General features: G+C 43.0%; 1 protein-coding gene across 4 annotated transcripts in view; it reads left to right on the top strand.

The window, feature by feature from the left end:
• The window catches only part of ADAT2 (adenosine deaminase tRNA specific 2), an 85,607-nt gene that overhangs the window by 41,094 nt on the left and 19,798 nt on the right, over positions 1 to 24,715 (top strand). For 2 of the 4 annotated variants that reach the window (XR_003793683.1, XR_003793685.1), the window contains 2 exons: positions 17,571 to 17,736; positions 19,821 to 19,980. The gene's annotated coding sequence lies outside the window, so the exon portion shown is untranslated. Of the gene's footprint in view, positions 1 to 17,570; positions 17,737 to 18,794; positions 18,903 to 19,820; positions 19,981 to 24,715 lie in introns of those variants that run through there. The other 2 variants (XR_003793686.1, XR_003793684.1) reach the window with 2 other exon arrangements.

Here is a 24,715-nt window from a genome sequence, read left to right as displayed (position 1 = left end):
TGTTATTTTACAGTTAGGTTTATTTCTTTGTTTGCCTTCTCTACCAGTTACCAATTTATTGCCCTTCCTCTCCAAATTCACCCTTCATTACTTACTCTGCAATAATGGAGATGGATCCTTTTAAGTATTTCTTTTTTGCAATAAGCATAGTGTTATAATTTGCCAGTGAAGGGCCCTACAGGGACATTGTAGAGAAAGGGATTTCTTTTCCTGGTTCCAGGGTGCTGCTGTTTTGTTATCTTCTCACTCCTGTCACATGGCTACCAGCGGTGTGTGGAAAAACCCAGTGCTGCTTCTCCGGACCACAGTGTCCCTTGGTGAGCTCACTGCCTTGACCCTGGTCCAGTGACCACCTCACTGTGTCCCTCCCAGCGTGGACATCACACACTCTGGGCCTCGTGCTGCTCTGCTGATGAATGGGTTTCCAGTGTCCCAACTGCTTCTGTGTGCCAGTCCTCTAGTCTTGGCCACTTGGACCCCAGAGGAGTGCTTTTGGTTTGCTGGCCAGCTGCATTTCCTTCCTGAAAGCTTTGGCTTGCCTGTACCACAGAGGGTTATTTCCTGTTTATCTGGTGACTGTGGAGCTGCTCTGGCCCAGAAAATCCACTAATTTTTAGCATTCACTGAATCCAGTGAGGTCTGAATCTCATCCTCAGGAAGGAGCCCCTTCCAAGTTTGTTCATTCCTTATACTCTCTCTCTCTATGTTAGAGTATTTTTTAGAGTACTGCTTACACCTTTACAGTTACTCCCATGTTATAGTTTACATTAAATTTCCCTGTTTGAATTAACTGCATGATTTATACCTCCTGATTGGATTCATACATATTTCATTTGGTTTCCCTTTCCCATCCTTGTTGATTTTGTCTATCTATATGCCTTGAGTAAGTGAATCACTACTATCATTGCCAAAAGTCAGAACTATTTAAAAAGGGTTGCTCAGAAGAGTCAATCCCCTGCCCCCATCAGTTCATTCTATCCTCTTCTCATTTCCCCCATCCGTTACAACCCATTCCCACCTGCTCCTTGTATGTAACCAATCTCATTAGTTTCTACTTTAGCCTTTCTCTGTTTCCTTTTGCACTATTAAGCAGATACATGTATAATTTCTTATTTCCTTTTTTCTTTCACGAAGGATAGCATCCTACTGATATTCTTTTATACTTTGCTTTTTTCACTTAATATGTCCTAGTAAATACACCATGCCAGTTCATAGAAATCTTTATCATTCTTTTTTTACAGCTGCATAGTACTCCATTGTCTGCATATACTATAGTTTATTCAGCTACTCTTTTAATCATGGTTATTTAATATGATTATTTTAAAAAACATGGTTGTTTTCAAACAATGTTGCAATAAATAATCTGCACATATATATTTTTGTAGTTTTGGAGATGTATCTTCAGGTTAGATTCCTAAAAGTGGGATCTCTCAGTTGAGGGGTAAGTGAATGAATTGTTTTGTTAGTCATTGCCAAGTTCCCCTCCCAAAGGGCTGTGCCAATTTGTATTCCCATCAGCAATGCGTGAGAGTGCCTGTTTTCCCCTAACCCTGCCAACAGGATGTGTTGTCATGCTTTTTGAATTTTTGCTTATCTGATAGGTGAGAAACGGTATAGTTCTAACTTGCATTTCTTTAATTATGAGTTATTTGAATATCTTTTCAAATGTTTAAATGACATATATACATTTTAAAATAAATTTTCTGTTCCTGTCTTTTTTTCTGTTTTTCTCTTGAGTTTGGTCATTTCTCCTTCTTACAGAATTCTTTAAATATTGAGGATATTAGCCCCTTGTCTCTGGTATAAGTTACAAACATTTTTCCTAGCATGTCAGCAGCCTTTTGACTTTTGCCATACAAGTCAATCTATTCTTTTATTTTTTTCCCATATTGGAAGTCATGGTTAGAAAGACTTTCCCTGTACCAAGGTTAAAGAGGAATATACCCATATTTTCTTCCCATACTTACATAGTTTAAATGTCTATGTTCAGATTCCTGATTCATTTAGTTTATTCTTGTGTATGGTGTGAGATAGGTATAGATTTTGTCTTTTTCTGGTAGTTACCCAGTTTTCCCTATTTTTGCCCCAGCAATGTGAGATGCCCTTTGTCACACACTAAATTTCCATATGTACGTGGGTCTCTTCAGGGACTTTTTATTCTATCCCACTGGTCTGTTTGCCTAATCATATGCCAGTATCCAACTGCTTTAGATATAAAGGCTTTATAGCAGACTTTAGTGTTTGGTAGAGCCAGTTTCCCTTAGAGTTATTCTTTTTAATTGATCTCCTGGCTATACTTGCACATTTATTTTTCCATACTAATGTTAATATCAAATTGTCCTTGATAGTTAATATGATTGAATTATGTGATGATAAACTGAGGAAGCAATTCAGGAGCCCAGAGGTACATTGCATCAGCAGTTAATAATTCAGCCAATGGGAGTCCATGGCAGAGAGACTTGGGTCCTAGCACCAGTAGCACAGATGGAGTAAGGAAAGTCGTAGAGGTAGGAGGCAAACACCAGGTAAGATCCATATCCTGGAAATCATCGTTGGCTAGAGCCTCAAATCAGAAGTTCAGAAGCAGTGGCCAAGCTCAGAAGTTGGCACATCACAGCCTTACACAATTATGGTAAAGAGCCAGCAGTCTCAGTGTGAGAGCCCACAAATTCTGAGTCCACAGGTGAAGTGAACTTAAGTTACCCATTGGGTAGGAAAATTCTCAACTCTCTATTCAAATAACCAACAATATGGCTTTAAAGAGTTTTGTTTAAGTGTATTTATGCCTGACATATTTCTGGAGTAAGCTTTGTCTCATTTTGTTCCTGGGAAATCTAAGTTCCCTCTTGCAGAGTTCAATAATTTGAAACTAAAAGTTTTAAATGCATTTTAAACAGCCACTTTCCCTCCTCTACCCACACATTTACTAAAATAAACAAGGCCACCCTACAAGCCGCTGTTTGATTTGCATAGCAGCGAGAGCTGATGCAAATTCTCACATTTGGGGCTATTTCAGTTTCTGGGATGGCAAAGGGTTTCTTTCCTTAAATAATCTTGGGCATGGTACCTTTTCTAAAGCATGGTTACTGTAAAGTGAAACATTTGAGGAAATAAAGTGTTCATGATAAAAGAAAAATTTTAGATGGTGTCAGGTTTGATTTTTGCAGTAAGAAAACATCACATCCCTCAGTGGAGAGTTCGAATTTGTAGCCCGGAGGTTGGCTATGGCTACAGCCTCACTCCCACCCGCTCCCTGTCACACAGGGCTCCACCAGTCCTGCCCTCCACACACACATGTCACTTTTTCCCTCTCATAAAAAAGCAGGACCTGAAGCCCCTTTGCACACTCTTCTGAGCCTTTTCTCCTTAAAAGCATAAAATTGCCACCTGCTGTGTTTCTCTTTTTTCCTAAAGTAAATTCAAGAGCTTTGTAATTTTAGCCTAATGTTTGTAAAGAATCCAGCAGAGCATATGCTCATAAACGGGTAAACAATAAACCCTGATTTATCCAACCTCGTGATAAGACTGTGAAGTCAGCTCTGTTTGTCACGTCCTCACCCCTTTCTCCCATGGTACCATCTCATCCTGCCCTATTGCCTGGAGATGTCCAGTGTCTCTGGTTCTGCGTCCAGTTCATGAATATTGTTACGTTAACAAGGGTTGATAATGGCAAATGAACTGGTAAAGCAAATTGGAGGAAAAGGGGAGGGAATTAATATCTATAGAGCATCTACTTTGTCCAAGGCAAAAGTGCTTTAAGTACCTTATTTCATCTAAATATCATACCCCTCCATGAAGTGGGCATTTCTAGCCTCATTTTTTTCACTGTGTCATTCATTAGCCAGATTTTCTCTTGCCTCTGCGTGACCCAGAGCCCTTGCTGAATTGTGGTGCCTTCATTTTTTTTTTCTTTTTAACATCTTTATTGGATTATAATTGCTTTACAATGTTGTGTGAGTTTCTGCTGTGTAACAAAGTGAATCACCTATACGTATACATATATCCCTATATCCCCTCCCTCTTGCCTCTCCCTCCCACCCTCCCTATCCCACCCCTCTAGGTGATCACACAGCACCAAGCTGATCTCCCTGTGCTATGCGGCTGCTTCCCACTATCTATTTTACATTTGGTAGTGTATATATGTCCATGCCACTCTCTCACTTTGTCCCAGCTTACCCTTCCCCCTCCCCGTGTCCTCAAGTACATTCTCTATGTCTGAGTCTTTACTCCTGCCCTGCCCCTAGTTTCATCAGAACCTTTTTTTTTAGATTCCATATATATGTGTCAGCATACGGTATTTGTTTTTCTCTCTCTGACTTACTTCACTCTGTATGACAGACTCTAGGTCCATCCACCTCACTACAAATAACTCAATTTCATTCCTTTTTATAGCTGAGAAACATTCCATTGTATATATGTGCCACATCTTCTTTATCCACTCATCTGTCGATGGACTCTTAGGCTGCTTCCATGTCCTGGCTATTGTAAATAGTGCTGCAGTGAACATTGTGGTATATGTCTCTTTTTGAATTATGGTTTTCTTAGGGTATATGCCTAGTAGTGGGATTGCTGGGTCATATGGTAGTTCCATTTTTACTTTTTTAAGGAACCTCCATACTGTTCTCCATAGTGGCTGTATCAATTTACATTCCCACCAACAGTGCAAGAGGGTTCCCTTTTCTCCACACCCTCTCCAGCATTTATGGTTTGTAGATTTTTTGATGATGACCATTCTGACTGGTGTGAGGTGATACCTCATTGTGGTTTTGATTTGCATTTCTCTAACGATTAGCGATGTTGAGCATCCTTCCATGTGTTTGTTGGCAATCTGTATGTCTTCTTTGGAGAAATGTCTATTTAGGTCTTCTGCCCATATTTGGATTGGGTTGTTTGTTTTTTTGATATTGAGCTGCATGAGCTGCTTGTATATTTTGCAGATTAATCCTTTGTTACTTTGTTTGCAAATATTTTTTGCATTCTGAGGGTTGTCTTTTCGTCTTGTTTATGTTTTCCTTTGCTGTGTAAAAGTTTTTTAAGTTTCATTAGGTCCCATTTGTTTATTTTTGTTTTTATTTCCATTTCTCTAGGAAGTGGGTCAAAAAGGATCTTGTTGTGATTTATGTCAGAGAGTGTTGTGCCTATGTTTTCCTCTAAGAATTTTATAGTGTCTAGTCTTACATTTAGGTCTTTAATCCATTTTGAGTTTATTTTTGTATACGGTGTTCTAATTTTATTCTTTTACATGTAGCTGTCCAGTTTTCCCAGCACCACTTATTGAAGAGGCTGCCTTTTCTCCATTGTATATTCTTTCCTCCTTTATCAAAGATAAGGTGACCATATGTGTGTGGGTTTATCTCTGGGCTTTCTATCCTGTTCCATTGATCTATATTTCTGTTTTTGTGCCAGTACCATACTGTCTTGATTACTGTAGCTTTGTAGTATAGTCTGAAGTCAGGGAGCCTGATTCCTCCAGCTCTGTATTTCTTTCTCAAGATTGTTTTGGCTATTCGGGGTCTTTTTTGTTTCCATACAAATTGTGAAATTTTTTATTCTAGTTCTGTGAAAAATGCCATTGGTAGTTTGATAGGGATTACACTGAATCTGTAGATTGCTTTGGGTAGTATAGTCATTTTCACAATGTTGATTCTTCCAATCCAAGAACATGGTATAGCTCTCCATCTGTTTGTATCGTCTTTAATTTCTTTCATCAGTGTCTTATAGTTTTCTGCATACAGGTCTTTTGTCTCCTTAGGTAGGTTTATTCCTAGGTATTTTATTCTTTTTGTTGCAGTGGTAAATGGGTGTGTTTACTTAATTTCTGTTTCAGATTTTTTGTTGTTAGTGTATAGGAATGCAAGAGATTTCTGTGCATTAATTTTGTATCCTGCTACTTTACCAAATTCATTGATTAGCTGTAGTAGTTTTCTGGTAGCCTCTTTAGGATTCTCTATGTATAGCATCATGTCATCTGCAAACAGTGACAGTTTTACTTCTTCTTTTCTGATTTGGATTCCTTTTATTTCTTTTTCTTCTCTGATTGCCGTGGCTAAAACTTCCAAAACTATGTTAAATAATAGCGGTGAGCGTGGACAACCTTGTCTTGTTCCTGATCTTAGAGGAAAAGGTTTCAGTTTTTCACCATTGAGAACAATGTTGTCTGTGAGTTTGTCATATATGGCCTTTATTATGTTGAGGTAGGTTCCCTCTATGCCTACTTTCTGGAGAGTTTTTATCATAAATGGGTGTTGAATTTTGTCCAAAGCTTTTTCTGCAGGTACTGAGATGATCATATGGTTTTTCTCCTTGTTTGTTAATATGGTTTATCACATTGATTGATTTGCATGTATTGAGGAATCCTTGCATTCCTGGTATAAACCCCACTTCATTATGGTGTATGATCCTTTTAATGTGCTGTTGGATTCTGTTTGCTAGTATTTTGTTGAGGATTTTTGCATCTATGTTCATCAGTGATATTGGCCTGTAGTTTTCTTTCTTTGTGATATCTATTTTTTGTGTGTGTGTGGTATGTGGGCCTCTCACTGTTGTAGCCTCTCCCATTGTGGAGCACAGGCTCCGGACACACAGGCTCAGTGGTCATGGCTCACGGTCGCAGCTGATCCGCGGCATGTGGTATCTTCCCGGACCAGGGCACGAACCCGTGTCCCCTGCATCGGCAGGCGGACTCTCAACCACTGCGCCACCAGGGAAGCCCTCTTTGTGACATCTTTGTCTGGTTTTGGTATCAGGGTGATGGTGACCTCATAGAATGAGTTTGGGAGTTTCCTCCCTCTGCTATATTTTGGAAGAGTTTGAGAGCGATAGGTGTTAGCTCTTCTCTAAATGTTTGATAGAATTCACCTGTGAAGCCACCTGGTCCTGGGCTTTTGTTTGCTGGGAGATTTTTAATCCCAGTCTCAATTTCAGTGCTTGTGATTAGTCTGTTTATATTTTCTGTTTCTTCCTGGTTCAGTCTCAGAAGGTTGTGCTAAGAATTTGTCCATTTCTTCCAGGTTGTCCATTTTATTGGCAGAGTTGCTTGTAGTAATCTCTCATGATCCTTTGTATATCTGCAGTGTCAGTTGTTACTTCTCCTTTTTAATTTCTGATTCTATTGATTTGAGTCTTCTCCCTTTTCTTCTTGATGAGTCTGGCTAATGGTTTATCAATTTTGTTTATCTTCTCAAAGAACCAGATTTTAGTTTTATTGATCTTTGCTAATTTTTCCTTCATTTCGTTTTCATTTATTTTGGATCTGGTCTTTATGATTTCTTTCCTTCTGCTAGGGTGTTTTTTGTCCTTCTTCCTCTAATTGCTTTAGGTGTAAGGTTATGTTGTTTATTTGAGATTTTTCTTGTTTCTTGAGGTAAGATTGTGTTGCTATAAAATTCTCTGTAAGAACTGCTTTCGTTGCATCCCATAGGTTTTAGGTCTTCGTATTTTCATTGTCATTTGTTTCTAGGTATTTTTTTTAATATATATAAATTTATTATTTTTTTTATTTTTGGCTGTGTTAGGTCTTCATTGCTGCGTGCAGGTTTTCTCTAGCTGTAACGAGCAGGGGCTACTCTTCGTTGCTGTGTGTGGGTTTCTCATTGCGGTGGCTTCTCTTGTTGAGAAGCATGGGCTCTAGGCATGCGGGCTTCAGTAGTTGTGGCTCATGGGCTCAGTAGTTGTGGCTCATGGGCTCTAGAGCGCAGACTCAGTAGTTGTGGCTCACTGGCTTAGTTGCTCCACAGCATGTGGGATCTTCCCAGACCAGGGCTCAGACCCATGTCCCCTTCATTGGCAGGTGGATTCTAAACTACTGTGCCACCAGGAAGCCCGGTATTTTTTGATTTCCTCTTTGATTTCTTCAGTTATCTCTTGGTTATTTAGTAGCATATTGTTTAGCCTCCATGTTTTTGTATTTTTTACTTTTTTTTTCTGTAATTGATATCTAGAGTCATAACGTTGTGGTCAGAAAGACACTTGATATGATTCCAATTTTCTTAAATTTACCAAGGCTTGATTTGTGACCCAGGATATGATCTATCCTGGAGAATGTTCCATGAGGACTTGGGAAGTAAGTGTATTCTGTTGTTTTTGGATGGAATGTCCTATAAATATCAATTAAGTCCATCTTGTTTAATGTATCATTTAAAGCTTGTGTTTCCTTATTTATTTTCATTTTGGATGATCTGTCCATTGGTGAAAGTGGGGTGTTAAAGTCCCCTACTATTATTGTGTTCCTGTCGATTTCCCCTTTTATGGCTGTTAGTATTTGTCTTATGTATTGAGGTGCTCCTGTGTTGGGTTTATACATATTTACAATTGTTATATCTTCTTCTTGTATTGATCCCTTGATCATTATGTAGTGTCCTTCTTTGTCTCTTGTAATAGTCTTTATTTTAAAGTCCATTTTGTCTTATACGAGAATTGCTACTCCAGCTTTCTTTTGATTTCCATTTGCATGGAATATCTTTTTCCATTCCCTCATTTTCAGTCTGTATGCGTCCCTAGGTCTGAAGTGGGTCTCTTGTAGACAGCATATATATGGGTTTTGTTTTTGTATACTCTCAGCCAGTCTATGTGTTTTTGTTGGAGCATTTAATCTATTTACATTTAAGGTAATTATCAATATGTATATTCCTATTACCATTTTATTAATTGTTTTGTATTTGTGTTTGTAGGTCTTTTCCTTCTCTTGTGTTTCCTGCCTAGAGAAGTTACTTTAGCATTTGTTGTAAAGCTGGTTTGGTGGTGCTGAATTCTCTTAACTTTTGCTTGTCTGTAAAGATTTTAATTTCTCCATTGAATCTGAATGAGATCCTTGCTGGGTAGAGTAATCTTGGTTGTAGGTTTTTCTCCTTCATCACTTTAAATATGTCCTGCCACTCCCATCCGGCTTGCAGAGTTTCTGCTGAAAGATCAGCTGTTAACATTATGGGGGTTCCTTTGTATGTTATTTGTTGCTTTTCCCTTGCTGCTTTTAATATTTTTTCTTTGTATTTAATTTTTGATAGTTTGATTAATATGTGTCTTGGCATTTTCTCCTTGGATTTATCCTGTATGGGACTCTCTGTGCTTCCTGGATTTGATTGACTATTTCTTTTCCCATGTTAGGGAAGTTTTCAACTATAATCTCTTCAAGTATTTTCTCAGACCCTTTCTTTTTCTCTTCTTCTTCTGGGACCCTATAATTTGAATGTTGGTGCATTTAATGTCCCAGAGGTCTCTGAGACTGTCCTGAATTCTTTTCATTCTTTTTTCTTTATTCTGCTCTGCGATAGTTATTTGCACTCTTTTATCTTCCAGGTCACTTCTCCGTTCTTCTGCCTCAGTTATTCTGCTATTTATTCCTCCTAGAGAATTTTTAATTTCATTTATTGTGTTGTTCATCATTGTTTGTTTGCTCTTTAGTTCTTCTAGGTCCTTGTTAAATGTTTCTTGTATTTTCTCCATTCTATTTCCAAGATTTTGGATCATCTTTACTATCATTACTCTGAATTCTTTTTCAGGTAGACTGCCTATTTCCTCTTCATTTGTTTTTTCTGGTGAGTTTTTACCTTGCTGCTTCATCTGCATATTCCTCTGTCTTCTCATTTTGTTTAACTTACTGTGTTTGGGGTCTCCTTTTTCACAGGCTGCATGTTTGTAGTTCCCATTGTTTTTGGTGTCTGCCTCCAGTGGGTGAGGTTGGTTCAGTGGCTTGTGTAGGCTTCCTAGTGGGGGGGGCTGGTGCCTATGTTCTGGTGGGTGGGGCTGGATCTTGTCTTCCTGGTGGGCAGGGCCACATCCAGTGGTGTGTTTTGGGGTGTGTGTGAACTTAGTATGATTTTAGGCAGCCTCTCTGCTAATGGGTAGGGTTGTGTTCCTGTCTCATTAGTTGCTTGGCATGGCGCATCCAGTACTGGAGCTTGCTGGCCATTAGGTGGAGCTGGGTCTTAGCATTGAGACGGAGATCTCTGGGAGAGCTCTCGCCGATTGATAGTACATGGGGCCAGGAGGTCTCTGTTGGTCCAATGTCCTGAACTCGGCTGTCCCATCTCAGAGGCTCAGGCCTGACAGCAGGCTGGAGCACCAAGACCCTGTCAGCCACATGGCTCAGAAGAAAAGGGAGAAAAAAAGAAAGAAAAAAGAATAAAAATAAAAGTAAAAATATAATAAGTTAAAAAATTATTAACATAAAAAAGTAATTTAAAAAAAAAGAAGAGCAACCCAACCAATAGACAAATCCACCAATGATAACTAGTGCTAAAAACTAAACTAAGATAAACATAAAAATAAGAAACAACTCAGTCGTAGACAGCAAACCCCAAGTCTACAGTTGCTCCCAAAGTCCATCACCTCAATTTTGGGACGATTCATTGTCTATTCAGGTATTCCACAGATGCAGGTACATCAAGTTGATTGTGGGGATTTAATCCGCTGCTCCTGAGGCTGCATGGAGAAATTTCCCTTTCCCTTCATTGTTCGCACAGCTCCTGGGGTTTAGCTTTGGTTTTGGTCCACCTCTGCATGTAGGCCGCCCTCAGGTGTCTGTTCCCTGCCAAGACAGGAGGGGGTTAAAGCAGCGGCTGACTGGGGGCTCTGGCTCACTCAGGCCTGGGGGAGGGAGGGGTACGGTAGTCATAATTGGAATGCAGGGCGAGCCTGCAGTGGCAGAGGCAGGCATGACATTTCAACAGCCTGAGGCGCACCACGTGTTCTCCCAGGGGAGTTGTCCCTGGGTCATGGGACCCTGGCAGTGGTGGGCTGCACAGGCTCCCGGGAGGGGAGGTGTGGATAGTGACCTGTGCTTGCATGCAGTATTCTTGGTGGCAGCGGCAGCAGCCTTAGCATTTCATGCCCATCTCTAGGGTCCGAGCTGATAGCCGTGGCTTCTGCCCATCTCTGGAGCTTGTTTAGGCGGTGCTCTGCCTTCTGTGGGCACACGGGGAAGGAATCCCCTCTCCTCGCGCACCCCGAAACAATGGTCTCTTGCCTCTTAGGCAGTTCCAGACTTTTTCCCGGCCTCCCTCCCACTGGCTGTGGTGCACTAGCCCCCTTCAGGCTGTGTTCACACAGCCAACCCCAGTCCTCTCCCTGGGATCTGACCTCCGAAGCCAGAGCCTCAGCTCCCAGCCCTCACCCGCCCCAGCGGGTGAGCAGACAAGCCTCTCGGGCTGGTGAGTGCTGGTTGGCACTGATCCTCTGTGCGGGAATCTCTCCGCTTTGCCCTCCACACCCCTGTTGCTGCGCTCTCCTCCGTGGCTCCGAAGCTCCCCCCCCCGCCCAACCCCCCACGCCCCCCGTCTCCGCCTGCGAAGGGGTTTCCTAGTGTGTGGAAACTTTTCCTCCTTTACAGCTCACCTTCCAGAGGTGCAGGTCCTGTCCCTATTCTTTTGTCTCTGTTTATTCTTTTTTCTTTTGCCCTACTCACGTACATGGCGAGGTTCTTGCCTTTTGGGAGGTCTGAGGTCTTCTGCCAGCGTTCAGTAGGTGTTCTGTAGGAGTCGTTCCACGTGTAGATGTATTTCTGATGTATTTGTGGGGAGAAAGGTGATCTCCATGTCTTACTCCTCCGCCATCTTGAAGGGCCCCCCTCCAGTGCCTTCTGATTTATTCAATGCCTAGGACAATGTCTGCTGCATAGTAGGTACTCAGAAATCTTGTGCTTATTTGTTGCTTCACCACGGACCTTCAAAGATTCAAAGCCTGGTCCCCAAATCATTACTTTCAAAGTTGTGGGTGTTAGCAAGGCTGCTTTGGTAGATGAAGGCCTTTTCAGTATTACTCTTTTATCTCAGCCACACTGTTTAGGTCACTGCTTTGTCTGACCCTGGATAAGATTTCCCTGACTTCTCTGATTCTGTTTCTTCTCTTTTCTGTGCCTTTGGCTGACCCCAAATTTAGAAAACCTCATAATATAATTTGACCCTCTAGATTTTCTCAGAAGTCTGTCCCTAGTGACTGAGCTTACTCTGCACTGCTAGAATGCCAGCAGAGTCTGACCTCAAAAGTACTGAGTCTGCTTTCTCCCAATTGAGAATGTCATTCATATTTCTTTTCAGGATTCTTCCCAGGAGGATACCTCTAGATGTGGCCAAATACACATGAGCAGTAAACAAATGTAAACATGCTTGACTTCCACTAACCACTGGGAAAATGATAATTAAAATTAAGAGAAGACATTTTTCCATCCAACAGACTACCATGAGTTTAAAAAATTGAAAATATCCAAAGTTAGCATGGATGTGGGAAAACTCTCATCTATTTTTGGTGCGAGTGAATATTGATGAACATCTTTAGATACCCAATTAACAGGGTTGATCAAAATTTCAAATGTACATATTTACTAGTTTCCTTTTGATTGTTTTCTGTTGTTTGCCAATTAGTTTTTGTATTTTTGTCTCTTTTTTTTCCCCCTGTGTTAGGCTTCTCCAGAGAAAGAGAAACAACAGGAGGTAGATAGATGGATAGATAGATAGGGAAATAGCTAGCTAGCTATAGCTGTAAGTAAAAGAGGTTTATTATAGAATTTGCTCACATGATTATGGAGGCCAAGGAGTCCCACTATTTGCCATCTGCAAGCTAGAGGACCAGCAATGCCAGTGGTGTAATTCAGTCCAGGTCTGAAGGTCTGAGAAACAGGAACACTGAAGGCAGAAGACAGCTGTCCCAGCTCAAGCAAATTCCTCTTTCTTTTGCTTTTTTGTTCTTTCGGGCCTTCAATGGATTCAGTGAGGCCCACTCACACTGGTGAGGGCAGTCTTCTTTACCCAGTCTACAGACTCAATTACTAATCTCTTCTAGACACACTCTCACAAACACACTGAGAAATAATGTTTAACCAGCTATCCGGGCATCCCTTAGCCCAATCATATTGACATGTAAAATTAACACATAAAATCTTTTTCTTTTCTTCCTTTCTTTCTTCCTTTCTTTCTCTCGCTCTCTTTCTTTCTTCCTTTCTTTCTTCCTTCCTTCCTTCCTTTCTTTCTTCCTTCCTTCCTTCCTTCCTTTCTTTTTCTTTCTTTCTTCCTTCCTTTTTTTCTTTCTCTTTCTTTCTTCCCTTCTTTCCTTCTTTCTTTTTTTAAAAGAAATCTTGCTGGCTGAAATTTGTTTCCTTAAGAGAGTCTTCTTGTGATGTGTGTCCTTCACTTGTTTTCCCCTATGTTCCTTTCATCCTTGCTTGCTTAGTTAGAGAGAGGGGAGCAACTATAACTGGGTTATTTTTTATTTAAAGGACTTTGCTGAGAGCCACCCTCATTCTTGAAGGTCAAAAATAAATGGGAGATGTGTTTCCAAAGAAATGAATTAGCAGATATAGGGAGATACCTCAAGCACAGGCTGACTCTGTGCCATTTTAGAGGGTGGACTGGGTTCTGTTCGGACTGGGTTCTGCTCGGACTTTCTCCTCTTCATCCATAGCATGTCCAGCTCCCAGGTCTCCTTTCTCTAACTGAAGACCCAGGACTGTCACCAGCCTACATGGGGTCATGTGTGAATTACAAGAGGGCTTTGGGTAATGCCTGCTGGCTAGTGCTTGGGGAGCAGATGCTGTCTTCAGGTGATCTGGGGAAAGGATTTAGCTCTGCTTGTAGAACAGAGCAGGGGCTTCATTCCAGCTCCCTCTGCTCAGCCTCTGGGCCAGGCATCCTTTTGCAGGGCCTGCCTGCACAACCTTCCCTGAAGCCCTGCAAAGTATGCTGGCTTTGTCTTCAGATCTGACATTGAGGAAATCGGCATTTTGCCTGAGCTCTAAAGACATGGTCCTTAGACTCCCCCACCTCAGTCCAGGCTTTAGAGTTTTTGGCAGTAGGTTTTGTTTGGGGCATGGTCATTTCTTTGTTTCATTGAAGACAGAGTTTTCAGAGAAGAGAGTAAAATAAAATCCCTACTTCTTCTACCACGTTAACCAGAAGTTTAATTTCAGAAACATAACATTATAACTATTTGAAATTGTCTTTCATTTCATACTTTTTTTCAGTGCTCACTTCACTCATTCACAATTGGCTGTGTTAGTCATGTACACTCTCTGCAGAGAGAATAAGTACTTAGATTGCTAAACTTACACAGTATTGCTCAAAAACACTTTTTTTCCCCTTGACTTTTGTGCCAGCAAGATCTTTCTCAGCCATCCTGGGTTCTTGTACTCTCCTATGTTCTTTTGCAGTTTTCCGAAGAACGCAGCTGTCTGGGAAGGCACACTAAAGGGGTCAACACTTAGATCATGGAATAATTCACCCATTTCCAATAAACAGCACCAAACCGAGCATTAGTTGGTTTCAGAATTCCAGTTGACTATGATGATCATTTTAGCTAAACTCTCAGCTGCTGGCAGGACTGGTGGAATGGTCTGAGTGAGGCTGTGCCTATTTGTAAGTCCACATTGGGCATGGGGAGGTAGGGAACAAAACAACTACTTGACTAAGAAATGCTAGTTTGTTGACGATTTTTTTTTTTTTTTTTGCTTGTTTTAAATTTTTCTTTTCCTGGGTTGTTCGGTCCAACTGGAAAAAACCAGTTTACAATTGACCAGATAGGGAAAGAGTCGGGTGTGGAAATCCAAATTAGTTGGTGCCATAGTTTTTTTCTGACTGATTCTGATACCTTAGGGATTACCACCCTGGGCCACTGGTTTTTTTTGTGGGCAGCCACTGGTGAGGAGAGCTCTTGGGCATCTTTTTGTTTTTCCCAAAGGCTGTGTCTTTGGCCTTAGAACAATTACTGATGTGCTCATGACCCTCCTATGAGTCCACCCAGCAGGGTGGCCAGGCCAGGACTTCGGCTCCGTCTCTTGCACGTGGAAGTGTCTCCTACATACTTAGATTTTGTGACCCAGACTCCAGGGTTTGAACAACAGCCCTGTTTGTAAATAGCTTTAAAAGAACACTTCAGTGTCCCCAAGTTGTACTGAGAATTTTTCTCCTGTTTTGTAACTTTGGTGTGTGGGGGGTGGGTAGGTTGGGGTGGGGTGTGTGTGTGTTTCTGTTTAAAGTCCTCAGAAGAGAGTCTTTTCTTGTAAAGATTCTTTGTTTTAAAAATAGTATTCTTTGGTTTCCAATTTGCTTTTTATGAGGAGAAACCATAAAAACATATTCATTTATAAGGAGGAGTGGGGTAAAGAGCATACAAGAAATGCATACTTAACAGAAGAGCTGTGACAATGTCTTCATCTAACCAGCATGGTCCAGCACATTAAAAAAAAAAGTCCCGGGCTTCCCTGGTGGCGCAGTGGTTGAGAGTCCGCCTGCCGATGCAGGGGACGTGGGTTCGTGCCCCGGTCCGGGAAGATCCCATATGCCGCGGAGCGGCTGGGCCCGTGAGCCATGGCCGCTGAGTCTGCGCGTCCGGAGCCTGTGCTCCGCAACGGAAGAGGCCACAACAGTGAGAGGCCCGCATACCGCAAAACAAAAAATCCCAGTACCAAACAAATTACTCTTCAAGGGGAGGAGGCTGAGAGCAGTGTGTACAGAAAGTGTCCAGTTTAGGTAGAAAATGTAAAAGAATTGACCTCCGCCTCAGGGTCTGCTGAGTATTGTGGATAGACCCAGGACTGGGATGGACATCGTCTCAAACATGCTCACCGCCCAGGTCATCTGTAATTTGCACTGAGGTGTAATTGAAGCTGTTTTCCAAGATGATCAATGTTTCCTTAGCGTAAAAATCGGGGATCAGCACGTGATCTCCTTGGCTGGCTGGGGTTGGATTTCAGCAGAGGCTGAAGAGAAGAGAATCGAGCATCGGGAATATTTGGACCACGCGAAGCCGCTGGGGATCCTACACACCTGAGGGGTTTTGTGTAACAATTTTAACAGTTGCTGCCACGTTGCATCGTAGTCTTACCAGTCTTGCTAAAACATATTGCACTTTTCTGTTTCTTCAAATCATGATAAATAAAATAAAACCTTTTTTTTATTAATTCCATTTTTTCTCAAATTCTTTTCCCATTTAGGTTATTATTGAGTATTGAGCAGAGTTCCCTGTGCTATACACTAAGTCCTTGTTGGTTATCTATTTTAAATATAGCAGTGTGTACTTTTTAAATGTTTAAATCAGGAATAGCCTCAAAGCATTGATCAGTGTCTCAGCTGTTGGCAGAGCTGGTTCCAGGGCCTGTGGAGGTTTGGGAGACCATCCTTTTGAATAGTGTGTCTGTTTTTGGTGGATATTGGTGTTGTTTCCCTGCCTTGTGGTCTGGGGTGCCTTCTCAGTGCCATCAGTGTGTGGCCTGCAGCCCCTGACCCATAGGAGCATCTCTTCTATTTCCTTCTTTGCTGCTCCCAGGCTTCTGGGTGCTGAAAAACCCTTCAAACCAGCTTGTTAAGGTTGTTAAACTGGAGTCTGAGACACCAGCCAAGGCCTGAGAGGACTCAGCATGTGCCATCTTTAGTGTGGACCAGAAGAGAGCTATTTTTGCCTAAAAGGTGCCTTTCTTGCTTACTTCTTGATCTCTGGCTGTGTTTTGTGTAGATGAGGGTTTTGACTAGCATAATTTGATAGATTAGGAATCACTGTGATTTGAAGAAAAAAGATGAATAAAAATAGGGTAAAGGCCATATTGTATTTGGAAGTTGTGTTCTACCCTGACCACATTAAGGCAAAATCCCCTACAACTGCTTTAACACCATGTGGCTGAGCTCTAGGAGAGCGGTCAGTGAGCCTAGACTGTTGGGGGACTATAAAACAGAAAAGTGGCTCTGGGTGAATTTGGTAGAAGGAAATGTGACTTCCTGTCCTGTTGCTACCTTGGAAAATAAACCATTCAGCATGGATCTGTTTCCTTAATTGTAAGTTGAAATATTTAAAACAGAAAATAAGAGTCTTCTAGCTTAGCATTCTGAATTGTGTGTGTGTTTCTATTTCAAGTCCTTTAAAATACAAGACTCATGGCAGGTGGCCAAATAGTACACATCGCATCCAGTGACATCCTGAGATCAGCTATCAGGACAGGAGCAGCAGAACAAATGACCTGGGCCTCTCTCATCAACCCTGACTTGATGGAACAGGGCAGGCAATATTGGAGATGGATACCACTTTTCTGCACAGAAACCTTTTAACCAGCATCCATTAGACAGCAGAGAACGGGGTGGCTTCTCTGCTGGGGCCCCGGAGCTGTCAAAATTGATGAATAAGAATAATTCTGACACACCCCTCATTGGTGTATGGTGGGCTGCCTGAATTTTAAAATCCTCTTCCTTTCTATAAAAATGTTATATCTCATTCTGTATGTTCCAAGATGATCTACATTTAATATTTTTCCACCCCCTTAAATCTTGCCATCTACATGCTGATGGGTGAAGGGATATCTCATTCTGAAAATCTCAAGCAACTTTTAATTTTAACAAAACTGCAAAATTCATAAATTTTAAAAGGAAAGAAGAGGGGTGGGGAGGCGTATTTCACTTTCAACATGTTGTCAGAAATGAGTGAGCTAGAGTCTGGAGACAAAATCTTGGCCATGAAATGTTGACAAGATACCCATGATTCTGATCTGTCACAGTGATGATAACAGACAGATTGGTTCTTCCCGAGGGTCCTGGGGGCTTCCTGAGGATGGCGGCTGGTTTGGAACCAGAGCTGAGATTTCCTCCTCTCCTTTTCAGATTGTGTTTGCAGCATGCTCGCCAGACACGGAATCTTAGAAGAGCCACTGCAAATGCTAGATGCAGTCTGTAGAATTCATTGTCTTTTAAATTTGGATATCATTCATGACCACACACATGCTTAGGAAATGGAGTATACATATGTCATTCAGATGCTCCTGGTACAGTACGTATACTTGTGAAAATGTATCTGTGTAAGGTACTAGAGTCTCTTATAAGGTCCAAAAAAAATCCTGTGTGGATCTGTCCACTTTATAGACCCCAAGGACACCTCTGATCCCTGGTTAGTCATCCATTCACCCACGTCCCCAGTGCTCTGAGAGCTTCTGGGATTGCCTGCTAGGGTCTAATTCATACACTGTATTTACATGTTGAATTATAATCCTACTCTACCTAAATCAAATCACTGCCTTGCTTTCCTATTACCTATAACAATAAAGTCAAATTCCTTGCTTGAGTTCCAAGGCCCCTCTGATCTGGTCCATACCTCCCATCTCCTCTCCTGTCACTGTCCTGCCCAATCCCTCTCCTTCTCAGCCGCCCTGGCCTCCTTTCTGTTCCTAGAGCACCAATCTCATTTCCTCAGGGCTGTCGCACTTTCTGTTCTCTCTGCCTGGAATGCACGTTTCACTCTGCAAGATTGGCTGCGGCTTCTTGACATTTATTCAGTTCCCTGACCAAATGTCCCACCCTCCGAGAGGTCTTTCCCAACTACCGTATCAACCACTACTCCCTCTCCATCACTTATCACATGAACGTTTTATTTTTCTTCTCACTCTGAGACTGGATCTCTGTTTATCCACTTGCCATCTGCCCGTCTCCCAGGCAAGAGAGCGAGCTCAACGGCAGCAGGGACATTGCCGATGTTTTTCAAGGCCCCCTGGGCAGCCCCGAGAAACGGGCCTGGCACGGAGGGGTGGCTGACTCCATATGTGTGGACTCAGTGACCACACCTGCACTAGCTGCAAAGTGAGAGTCATGTTTTGAGAGTCAGAACGACAACAACAAACTAAACTAGGAAAATAAAATTTCTTCTGAACGATTGTCCCAAATGTCATAAATCTGCATTTCCTGCTGGATTTACATCACTTACTTCTGTTTTTTTCTTTTTTGCGGTACGCGGGCCTCTCACTGCTGTGGCTTCTCCCGTTGCGGAGCACAGGCTCTGGACGCGCAAGCTCAGCGGCCATGGCTTACGGGCCCAGCCGCTCTGTGGCATGTGGCATCTTCCCGGACCGGGGCACGAACCCGTGTCCCCTGCATCAGCAGGCGGACTCTCAACCACTGCGCCACCAGGGAAGCCCCATCACTTGCTTTTGGACAAACGAAAAAGTACAATTCTCTTATATCCCAGAGACTTTTCTGCATCCATTTGCTTCCTCCCATCCCTGTCACCTTGGAAATCGCTCGCTCAGCTGGCCGTGCTCTCCTGTCTCCTCTAAAGCCGATTTGCAGCTCCTGCCCTGAGGAAGCCCTTCTCATCAGCCTGTCCCTCCACCTCCGTCCTCACTCCTCAGCACATTTGGGTGCTGGCATGTTCACAGGCATCCTATGTGTGAATTTGCACTTGCTGATGTCCTTTTGTAGAAAAGTAACTTTATCCTTTGATGTAGAGGTAGCAGGGAGAGGGACAGGCAAGGGTACTTTGTAATCATATTTTCAGTTACTTGAAAGTAAAAAATTGTGATTTTTTTCCCCCTTTGCAAAAATTTTTTAATGCTGTTAACTGATATCAGAAGCCACGTGGGTCTCCTATTAAATGGGCCTGCTGTCATCTTCAGAAAGGTAGTTTGTTGCCTGAAAGAAACAACAAAGGCTTGTTTGTCTACCGACTAAAATTTAAAACACGCAATGTGACTGCAGCCAATCAGAATGGTCTCAACCTTTCCAGTAATGACAACATGTCCATGGTCCTTGACAGTGGGACGTGAAGAAGGGCACTTACTCTTGTGAATCACAGGGTGCAGGATTTCGGGGGTCTCTGCTGACCTCCCAGCCCAGGACAGACCCTGTGAAGCCATCCAGCACTGCAGCAGAGCCAGCGAATAGTGAGGTCACTCACCTCATCCTTCCTCCTGCCTCTGGGCAGCAGCAAAGCCAACCGACCCTAGTCAAACAGCTTTTACAAGAGCCGCACACACTTTCTCTTCAGTGTTTCCAAAGACAAAACCTCGGCGGGGTGTGTGAAGTGACAACACAGGAAGGTGGTTGTAGGGCCGAACCAACCCTGCTCTCCATTCTCTCTCCCAGGCTCAGAGACCAGCCTGCCTTCCTGTGGTTTCCGTGGAATCGAAATGTTTGCATAGGTTTCGTCATCTCCAGGAGAAGCTAGCTGGTCATGCAGTGACGGCCTCGTCCTTCACCAGGATGTCAAGTGTCGGAGGATGAACCCAGAGACTTCATAGAGCAGGTGTGTCCCCCCATCCTCCACCTGACTTTCTGCACCTTCAGGTTTCATAACTCAACCTGTCTCAGAGTGAGGTGTTATTTAACGGTGTGATAAAACAAGGATACATATTTTTACCGTGTTCACACCTGTGGGATTTTGAACTACAAAAAGGCAGCAAAGGGGAAAGAGAAAGGGTCAGTGAAACCCTATACTTCATTTTCATTTCTCAACACCCCTGTTTCTGATACCCAAGCATTTCTTCCTTCTACCATTTTCTTCTCACTGAGTCCTCACAGCTCAAGTAGAAAACAACCCATGGGCATTATTAAAAAGAGAGATTTTCTGGGAGGTAGGGAGTACGACTGGCTCAGACCTCCTGCGTTGGTCCCACTGGGGCCTCACAGCTTGTCTGGTGGGGATATACTGAGCGCAGGCCTGCAGCTCACATTCCGGTCAAGTGAGCCCTCACCCGGGATTGGCGGGGCTGTGCACATGTGTGTATATGTGCGTGTGTATGTGTGCTAGGAGCAGGCTCGTGGGATGGGGAGGGTGGAAAAGCCTCAAAATTCAACCTCCAGAGAGGAGTTTTAACTCAAGAGAGTCCCAACTGAAGACTTTTAGTACAAAACTAGAGACAAATGCATCCTTTATCAAAAGGTGTTACCAGGAAACATGTCAACTACTTGTACTTTTCATTCAAACTTAAAGTTAAGTCACAGTTAACAGGCCCTTCTGGACTCTTAACTAAAGATTGTAGCCGGAACAGAATTATCTAGAGCTCCACAAGAAATCTTCCATGTGCTGTCTGTCACTGGCTTTGACAGGCCTGGTTCTACTGATGTTACCATGTCCTGTGTGTCTCTCTGAACTTGTTCTAGCCCGTGTTTATACTGTCTCTCCACACCCCATCTGCAGCCAGTATTTGAACAACTCCTCCTGTCTCTTTCTTCCAAACAGAAAAGAGGGAGGTACCACCAGTGTCCTCTGATGGAGTGTCATGGAATCACGGCTGTGACATCTTAATAGCCGCACTCCATGACAGAGCCAAAGTTGTCCCTGCTTTGCTAAATGACAGGTCAGGAGGGGCACAAAAAATGACTTTCTCTCAGCCTCCTCCTATCCTGTACTTTAATGCATTTTCAGTCAGATTACTCAGAATTATTAACATTTTATAGTGTATTGGAAAAGTGATGTCAGGCCGTTTTCTTTTTTCTTTCCTTTTTTAAAAAAAATATTTATTTAGGCTGCGCCGGATCTTAGTGGCGGCATGTGGGATCTTTTAGTTGTGGCATGCGGCCTTCTTGGTTGCGGCTTGTGAACTCTTAGTTGTGGCATGCATGCGGAATCTAGTTCCCCGACCAGGGATCGAACCAGGGCCCCATAAATCAGGAGCGTGGAGTCTTACCCACTGCACCACCAGGGAAGGCCCGATGCCAGGTCATTTGCTAAAGCCTGAGTCTTCCTGCAGTTTATCCCCAGCTCAGCTTTTGAGCTGGTAGCATAAAGCCCTCTCAGTTTTCCCATTTGAGAAGAGAGGTAAATGAAGTGGGCCTTCAATGTGCTTTCAAGAAGACATGATTTTTAAAGTCACTTTGAAAAATTTAGAAATGAGCACAATTGCTTTTTCTATCCCTCATTTGGTTAATAGAGAAAACGGTTTCTCAAGCTAAGATGAGAACTTCTGGAAGAGTCATGAGCTCTATGGCTCTGGATGTCTCCCAGCTGGTTTTAACAGGCAACTCAGGTCTGGGGAGGGATGGATGGCTAAGTGCCAGCTTAATTGGAACGTGGGGTTCCAATTCCAGCTCCACCACTATGTGTGACCTTGGTCAATACCCTAACATCATTACAGATCACAGTGATAAATAACGTCGTTACATTATCAGTGGGAATAATAAGAGTAGCTACCTCATAGGATTACTATAAGGGTTAAATGAGCCCATCCATTTGGTTATTATTCTGGTGAATAGTAATTGTAGGGCAGAGAAAAGAGATTTATTAATCGCTGAGAAATTGGGAGGATGAACAGTTTAATGAAATTCAAAAGCTATTGGAAGAGGGCAATAACTTGGTGGAATTAACATCACATTTTATTTTTATTTTACAAAAACCCTTTGGGGTTCTTGTATATGGAAGGGTGTCTCACTATCCCTGCCACCCCTGTCACTTTAGGCTAGACCATGGCAGCTTCTCCAAGGACTGTGTTTTGTCATTTTAAAATTGGTTAGATGGGGTAATTCTCACCATATTTAAAACCAACCTGACTCATTTTCGAGCTCTTGGATTACACTTTATTTTCAAAAGTTTGGGGGAAGTTCTTACCCAAAATGCCATGGTGAATTCTAGAATTACAGAAATTTCTTCCCAAAGCACATCCGAAGAACCAATTATACAAACTGTCAGTTATAAGATGAATAAGGTCTGAGGACCTAATGTATAACATGGTGACTATAATTGATAACACTATCATATAATTGAAATTTGCCAAGAGAGTAGAACTAAAATGTTCTTACGCACACAAAAAAGATAACTATGTGAGGTGATGAACGTGGTAATTAACTCCACAGGGGAAATCTTTTCACAGTGAATGTATATGGAAAATCATCATGTTGTACACTTTAAATATCTTACAATTTTGTTTGTCAATTATACCTCAATAAACCTGGACGGATAGAGAGATAGATAGATAAATAAATAAAGCAAGCAAGTAAGTGAGTGACAAATGGTTCCACCTCCTCTCAAATAGAGAAAGGTCTTTTTTGGCCAAGAGGAGGGAATTTCTTTTCCTCACTTCTCTCCCCAACTCTCAATGCAACCCCAAATCAAGATTATTTAAATTCTCAAACTTACTTAACAGAGTGGTCTCCCAGTGCTATAACCAGCCACGCTTCCATGTGGAAACACAGCCAACACTTTTTGTTCACCCATTATTGAGCTTCTTTCTCCTCATTTCCTTCAAAAGATGAGAATTAGGTGGGGAAGCAATGTATCTGCCTGTGAGTTCTCCTGTGTCCAAGTTCAGTAGAGGGATGGAAATATAAGGCTTCTTCCCCATGGGGCAAAGATGTGAATGTCTCATTGAAGGAGGCCTCCAGCCCAGAGGAGCCAGAGGCTGGTGATGACATGTTTTCCTGGCCCCGGGATTGGGCTGTGACCTCCAGGGCCAGTGCTTCATGCCTGCATCACCATACAGGCTCCAGGGAGTGGGCCTGGCCCCGGGACCATGGTCCTTGCTGTAATGGCCCTTCCTCCACCTCCTTCCACCCTCACCTGGGCTGCCTCGTATTTCCCCAGTGTGGCTCCTTCTGCCCAGTGGGGACCTTTCTCTCCACCCTCAATGCAGAAGGAGCCACACCAGCCTAGTGGTGAGGGTGAACTCAGGACAGACTTTTCCCCATAATTCTGAATTTCCTATGTTTTGTCAGTGTAAACCAGACTCTTAATGCTATTTTAATGTAGTTGTTTTGTGTGTGAATAATATGCTCTTTTTGCCAAACCTCAAGCCCTGGAACTAAGATCTCATAAAAATGCCTAGAGTCCAAAGCTAATAGCTGTTATTCAGCTGTTATGGGGTAAGGCCGAAAAAGTTTCAGACTGATGTTATTCTCACTAAGGCAGCGGTGATACGAAACTACTGAGGGGGGCCCCAAGGCTCCAGATGCCCGGGGTGTAAGAAGCGCCATGTCCCATCAGGATGTCCCAGTCGCTTTCCCTCCACAGCCCCTGTAACAGCTTCCGCCTTCATGATCCTCAGCTCAGTGAATAGCCTCACCTCCCACCCAAGCTGAAAGTCCTGGAAGTCACCTTTGACACCTGCCCCCCAACCTCTGTCACCCACCATACACATCTGATCGTCGCCAACATTCATTCGACAAGTATTTATGAAGGGCCTGTTGCACGCCTGGCGTTCTGCCGGGGGGGATGATGAAGTGGCGCCTGCTTGTAGGATAGAGGGTAGGGTCACGGTTAAGAGTGTGGACTCTGAAGCCAGAGGTCACGGGCTGGTGCTGCCACCATTAGCTCTGTGACCTTTGACAAGGTCTTTTTGTCTCCCTGTGTAAAATGGGGATAATAATAGCGTCTGCTTCATGGTTACTTTTTGATGCCTACATGAATTATAATTTCTAATGCACTCAGTGCCTGGCACATGGTAAATTCCATGTGAGTATTTGAAAAATAAAATGACAGAAGAGAGCTTGGTATCAAGCCTTCACACAAACAAGTGAAGTGGCAGGTGGGAGAGGGTGGAGGCCCTGTGAGATCCCAGGAGCCTGGGCTGGGATGTGAAGGACGAGTGGGCATCAAAACGTCCATCTCCTGCCACTGTCCTCGTTCAAGCTACAGTCACCTCTCTCCTGGACCACAGAAATGTCCCTCTAAGTGGTCTTCTTTCCTGTTCCCCTCCTCGCCAGACAGCAGCCAGTGGGGTGTTTCTAAATCTTGAGTCTGATTGTGTCGTTTCCTAAATGGCATTCTTCAGTGGCTCCCAAGTTCCCTCAGGTCTATATGCAAGTATCCTCAGGGGGCTTACAAGGCCCTGCATCATTTTCTTTCCACCATTGTCTTGGTCCTCCTTTTCCTCGTCTCTTTAACCCCCAGGAAACCCCCTCACACGCTATACTTCAACCCTGCGGAATTTCTTTTAGTTCTCTCTGTAGGCCACAGTCCTTCTCCCCTCTGGACCTCGGCTCTTTTAGTCACATCCACCTGGCATATCTCTCTGCTCTGCCCCACCTTTCCCTGGTGAGCTCCTGTC

Source organism: Monodon monoceros, unplaced genomic scaffold, assembly GCF_005190385.1.
Source record: "Monodon monoceros isolate NGI ecotype Baffin Bay Population unplaced genomic scaffold, NGI_Narwhal_1 Super_Scaffold_15, whole genome shotgun sequence".
Classification (NCBI taxonomy): Eukaryota; Metazoa; Chordata; class Mammalia; order Artiodactyla; family Monodontidae; genus Monodon; species Monodon monoceros.
This window is presented reverse-complemented; position numbering and strand designations above follow the sequence as displayed.